This window comes from Triticum aestivum, chromosome 4A, assembly GCF_018294505.1.
Source record: "Triticum aestivum cultivar Chinese Spring chromosome 4A, IWGSC CS RefSeq v2.1, whole genome shotgun sequence".
NCBI classification, from domain to species: Eukaryota; Viridiplantae; Streptophyta; class Magnoliopsida; order Poales; family Poaceae; genus Triticum; species Triticum aestivum.
The window spans coordinates 460,559,000-460,565,541 of NC_057803.1; positions in this window are offsets into that span (position 1 = coordinate 460,559,000).

Below are 6,542 nucleotides of genomic sequence, written 5' to 3' on the forward strand. Positions count from 1 at the left end.
TTTATTTCTGTGATGAAACTGCTAGAATTGCTAAACCTTGTGCTAAAGATAAACATAGACCTGTGGTAGGCATGCATGTTATTTCTGTTAAAATAGGAGATCATTGTTACCATGGCTTGTGTGATATGGGTGCTAGTGCTAGTGCAATACCTATTGACTTATACAAAGAAATTATGCATGATATTGCACCTGCTGAGATAGAAGATATTGATGTCACAATTAAACTTGCCAATAGAGATACTATTTTACCAATTGGGATTGTTAGAGATGTTGAAGTCTTGTGTGGGAAAACTAAATATCTTGCTGATTTTCTTGTTCTTGGTTCCCCACAAGATAGCTTTTGTCCCATTATATTTGGTAGACCCTTCTTAAACACTGTTAATGCTAGGATAGACTCCAAAAAGGATGTTATTACTATTGGTTTAGGCGATATGTCTCATGAGTTCAACTTTTCTAAATTTCGTAGACAACACCATGAAGAAGAATTGCCTAGTAAATATGAAATTATTGGTCTTGCTTCTATTGCCGTACCTCCTAGTGATCCTTTAGAACAATATTTGATAGACCATGAAAATCATATGTATATGAATGAAAGAAGGGAAATAGATGAAGTGTTCTTTAAACAGGGACCTATTCTGAAACACAACTTGCCTGTTGAAATCATAGGGGATCCTCCTCCACCCAAGGGTGATCCCGTGCTTGAGCTTAAACCATTGCCTGATACTCTTAAATATGCTTATCTTGATGAAAAGAAGATATATCCTGTTATTATTAGTGCTAACCTTTCAGAGAAGGAGGAAGAAAAATTATTGAAAACTCTGAAGAAGCACCGTGCTGCTATTGGATATACTCTTGATGATCTTAAGGGCATTAGTCCCACTCTATGTCAACACAAAATAAATTTGGAAAAAGATGCCAAACCAGTTATTGATCACCAACGACGACTGAATCCTAAGATGAAAGAAGTGGTAAGAAAAGAAATACTAAAGCTCCTTGAGGTAGGTATAATTTATCCCGTTGCTGATAGTCAGTGGGTAAGTCCTATCCATTGTGTTCCTAAGAAGGGAGGTATTATTGTTGTTCCTAATGATAAAGATGAATTGATTCCGCAAAGAATTATTACAGGTTATAGGATGGTAATTGATTTCTGCAAATTAAATAAGGCTACTAAAAAAGATCATTACCCCTTACCTTTTATTGATCAAATGCTAGAAAGATTATCCAAACATACACATTTTTGCTTTCTAGATGGTTATTCTGGTTTCTCCCAAATACCTGTGTCAGCTGATGATCAATCTAAGACCACTTTTACTTGCCCTTTCGATACTTTTGCTTATAGACGTATGCCTTTTGGTTTATGTAATGCACCTGCTACCTTTAAAAGATGCACGATGGCTATATTTTCTGATTTTTGTGAAAAGATATGTGAGGTATTCATGGATGATTTCTCCGTTTATGGATCCTCTTTTGATGATTGCTTAAGCAACCTTGATCGAGTTTTGCAGAGATGTGAAGAAACTAACCTTGTCTTGAATTGGGAGAAATGCCACTTTATGGTTAATGAAGGTATTGTCTTGGGGCACAAAATTTCTGAAAGAGGCATTGAAGTTGATAAAGCTAAAGTTGATGCTATTGAAAAGATGTCGTGTCCCAAGGACATCAAAGGTATAAGAAGTTTCCTTGGTCATGCCAGTTTTTATAGGAGGTTCATTAAGGACTTATCAAAAATTTCTCGGCCTCTGACTAATTTATTACAAAAAGATATACCATTCGTCTTTGATGATGATTGTGTAGAAGCCTTTGAAATACTTAAGAAAGCATTAATCTCTGCACCTATTGTTCAACCACCTGATTGGAATTTACCTTTTGAAATTATGTGTGATGCTAGTGATTATGCTGTAGGTGCTGTTCTAGGGCAAAGAGTTGATAAGAAATTAAACGTTATTCAATATGCTAGTAAAAATCTAGACAACGCTCAAAGAAATTATACCACTATTGAAAAAGAATTTTTAGCAGTTGTATTTGCTTGTGATAAGTTCATACCTTATATTGTTGATTCTAAAGTAACTATTCACACGGATCATGCTGCTATTAAATATCTTATGGAAAATAAAGATGCTAAACCTAGACTTATTAGATGGGTTCTCTTGCTACAAGAATTTGATTTGCATATTATTGATAGAAAGGGAGCTGAGAACCCCGTTGCAGACAACTTGTCTAGGTTAGAGAATGTTCTTGATGACCCACTACCTATTGATGATAGCTTTCCTGATGAACAATTAAATGTCATAAATGCTTCTCGAACTGCTCCATGGTATGTTGATTATGCTAATTACATTGTTGCTAAGTTTATACCACCTAGTTTCACATACCAGCAAAAGAAAAAGTTTTTCTATGATTTAAGACATTACTTTTGGCATGACCCACATCTTTATAAAGAACGAGTAGATGGTGTTATTAGACATTGTGTACCTGAGCATGAACATGAACAGATCCTACGCAAGTGTCACTCTGAAGCTTATGGAGGATGATACGTCTCCAACGTATCTATAATTTTTGATTGCTCCATGCTATATTATCTACTGTTTTGGACATTATTGGGCTTTATTATCCACTTTTATATTATTTTTGGGACTAACCTATTAACCGGAGGCCCAACCTAGAATTGTTGTTTTTTTTGCCTGTTTTAGGGTTTCGAAGAAAAGGAATATCAAACAGAGTCCAAACGGAATGAAACCTTCGGGAACGTGATTTTCTCAATGAACAAGACCCATGAGACTTGGACCCTACGTCAAGACACAAAAGAGGAGGCCACGAGGTAGGGGGGCGCGCCTACCCCCCAGGCGCGCCCTCCACCCTCATGGGCCCCCTGTTGCTCCACCGACGTACTCTTTCCTCCTATATCACTACAAAAAAAAGACACATCCCTGACATTTTGGGCCGAACGAAATTTTTTCTGTCATACATATGACACTTCTATGATGATAATTGTGACAAAACCCGGTATCATCGTAGATGTGTGTAACGCCCTCGATGCGGCTATATCTCCTATGTGTCGAAGCACGACTTAGAGGCATAACCGCATTGAAAGCAGTGTCGCAAGTGAGGTAATCTTCACACAACCCATGTAATACATAAGCGAAAAAGATACATAGTTGGCTTACAATCGCCACTTCACACAATTACATGAATAAAGCATTACATCAACCAAGTACAATCAAGGCCCGACTACGGAGCCAAAATAAAAGAAGAACCCCAAATGCGACAAGCGCCCCGATCGACCCCAACTGGGCTCCACTACTGATCAACTAGAACAAAACAACACAAAAGACAAGATCTTCATCGAGCTCCTCCTGAGCTTGGTTGCGTCATCTGCACGGACTCATCGGCACCTGCAAGCTGGTTTTGGAAGTATCTGTGAGCCACGGGGACTCAGCAATCTCGCACCCTCGCGATCAAGACTATTTAAGCTTATAGGTAGGGTAAAAGGTATGAGGTGGAGCTGCAGCAAGTGACTAGCATATATGGTGGCTAACATACGCAAATGAGAGCGAGAAGAGAAGGCAAAGCACGATCGAGAAACTATGATCAAGAACTGATCCTAAAACAACCTACGTCAAACATAACTCCAACACCGTGTTCACTTCCCGGACTCCGCCGGAAAGAGACCATCACGGTTATACACGCAGTTGACTCATTTTAATTAAGTTAAGGTTCAAGTTATCTACAACCGGACATTAACAAATTCCCATCTACCCATAACCGCGGGCACGGCTTTCGAAAGTTCAAATCCCTGCAGGGGTGTCCCAACTTAGCCCATCACAAGCTCTCACGGTCAACGAAGGAATAGACCTCCTCCCGAGACATTCCGATCAGACTCGGTATCCCGGTTCTTCAAGACATCCTCGACAATGGTAAAACAAGTCCAGCAAAGCCGCCCGATGTGCCGACATCCTGATGGGAGCTGCACATATCTCGTTCTCAGGGCAACACCGGATGAGACATCCTACGAGTAAAACCAGCCCTCAAGTTTCCCCGAGGTGGCCCCGCAGTCTACTCAGTTCGGACCAACACTTAGACAAGCACTAGCCCGGGGGGGTTAAAATAAGATGACCCTCGGGATGAGCGACTCCCAAGGGAAAAAGGCTAGGTGGCGAATGGTAAAACCAAGGTTGGGCCTTGCTGGAGGAGTTTTATTCAAAGCGAACTGTCAAGGGGTTCCCATTATAACCCAACCGCGTAAGGAACGCAAAATCCGGGAACATAACACCGATATGACGGAAACTAGGGCGGCAAGAGTGGACCAAAACACTAGGCATAAGGCCGAGCCTTCCACCCTTTACCAAGTATATAGATGCATTAATTAAATAAGATATATTGTGATATCCCAACAAGTAAACATGTTCCAACAAGGAACAACATCTCCATGTTCCAACAAGGAACAAACTTCAATCTTCACCTACAACTAACAACGCTATAAGAGGGGCTGAGCAAAGCGGTAACATAGCCAATCAATGATTTGCTAGGACAAGGTGGGTTAGAGGCTTGGTTCATCAATATAGGAGGCATGAGAAGCAAGTGGTAGGTATCGCAGCATAGGCATAGCAAAAGAGCGAGCATCTAGCAAAGCAAAGATAGTAGTGATTTCGAGGGTATGATCATCTTGCCTGAAATCCCGCAAGGAAGAAGAACGGGTCCATGAAGAAGACAAACGGACGCAGTCGAACGAATCCTCACAACACGACATTACCGGAAACAACCCGAAGAAGCAACACCGGAAAGAAGGAAACAACATATTAAACAACCACCACAAAAATCATGGCATGATGCACAACCAAGTATGATGCATGACCGGTTTAAAGAAGCATGGCATGGCAAAGTGCACAAATAATCCTACAAATTAAGTGGAGCACAATATGCAACGAGTTGCATATTGACGAAAAACCACATGACTCATTTAGTTCTCTCTCGTTTATGTACCCAACAAGATTAAATGTTGTTAGCATGGCAAGAGGTGAAGCAAAAGAAAACTACCTATCTAGTCAAGTTTAAATGAGGACGGAAGCAACGAACAACAATTCCGGTAAATCCCCATATGCATCAACAATTTGGTGCAACAACAATTTTAACATTTAAATGTTATTATCATGATGCGCATGACATGTTCAAGTTTATGCAATTTTTATTAAAAGTTGACAAGAGCATTAGGAAGCATTTGTCACCATAGTAGAAAGAAAGGGGTGCCACGACGACGATAACGAAACGGTGCCACGGCAACATTCCGGATGATCCGACAACTCACGGAGATACTGGTGCAAAAGGAAAAGTGACGGGAGCGTGACATGCGATAGAAGGTGGGGTGATCCCGGCAACCGGGTTCCCACGGGTCGACGACGGTGACAAGCGAGGGAAACATCCAACGATCACGAGAGGATACAACATCCAAACATGCATCTCAAACTACACATGCATTCGTCCACGGGTCATCGTCTCGGCGGTTATACCTTCCAGGTGCATTCTCGGAGTGGTTCGGGTTCATAGAGGAAGTAGAGGAAGTAGTCGTTCACGGCGACGGTAGTTGTACACGGGCCTTCGGCCACGGAAGTAGTCGTACAACATTTTCGTAGAGGGACTTGGTCTTGCGAAGAGGTACTTGACGGTAGTGGTACTTGACGCGTTCGAGGGTCGTCGGTAGATGTACTTGTCGCATCGCCGGGCGTAATCGTGCATGTGGGTCTTGTCGAGTCCGTTGGGGGTACTCTGCATTTTGAGGGGCGACGGTAGTGGAACTTGGCAAAAATCCGAGATGGTCTTGCCGAACCGTAGTGTTACTGGGCAAGATCGCAGCCACGGTAGTCTTCGGACTTGGTTCTCCCGCACATGCTCCACGGGTCCTGGGGAACTCGGCGATGGCCATGGCAAGGGGACGGCTGCAGCAGCAAGGCAAGGAACGGGATGGCAGGCGCGAGAAGAGGCGGGTCGGCGAGGCAACCGACGACGGGGAGAGCTCGGCCGGATCTGAACAAGGAGGCAGGCCGGCGGCAGGGCAAACGGTGGCGGCTTGGCGAGGGACTTGGCGCTGGAGCTTCAGATGAAGCAGGGCGCGACAGCAGCAGCACAAGGGCTCGAAACAGAGGCAACGGCGGCGGCTTGCTGCTGGCGATGCGGGGCGACGGCGCGGTCAACGCGAGACGCGGGCGAGCGGGCGCCTCGTCCTCTGCTCGTCAGGAAGCAGAGCAGCGGCGGCGTCTTGGCGCGGCTCCATGCCGGCGGAGGCGCAGGAGAGGAAAACAGGAGCAGAGGGGCGGCGGAGCTCCTGGTGGTGGTGGTCGACGCCGGCGGGCGCGCTTGCTGGAAGGAGGGCGCTCGGGAGGAGGCAGAGGGGAACGGGCGTAGAAGGTCTTGGGCGCGGGCGCTCCTCTCCTGTGAGATGTGTGCGGCGACGCAGGAGGGAGTCGAGGGAGAGGCAAGGGATCGAGCGAGAGAGGGCTAGCGAGCCAGTGGATCGGGCTAGGGTTATGGAACTGGTGGGGGCGGCTGGG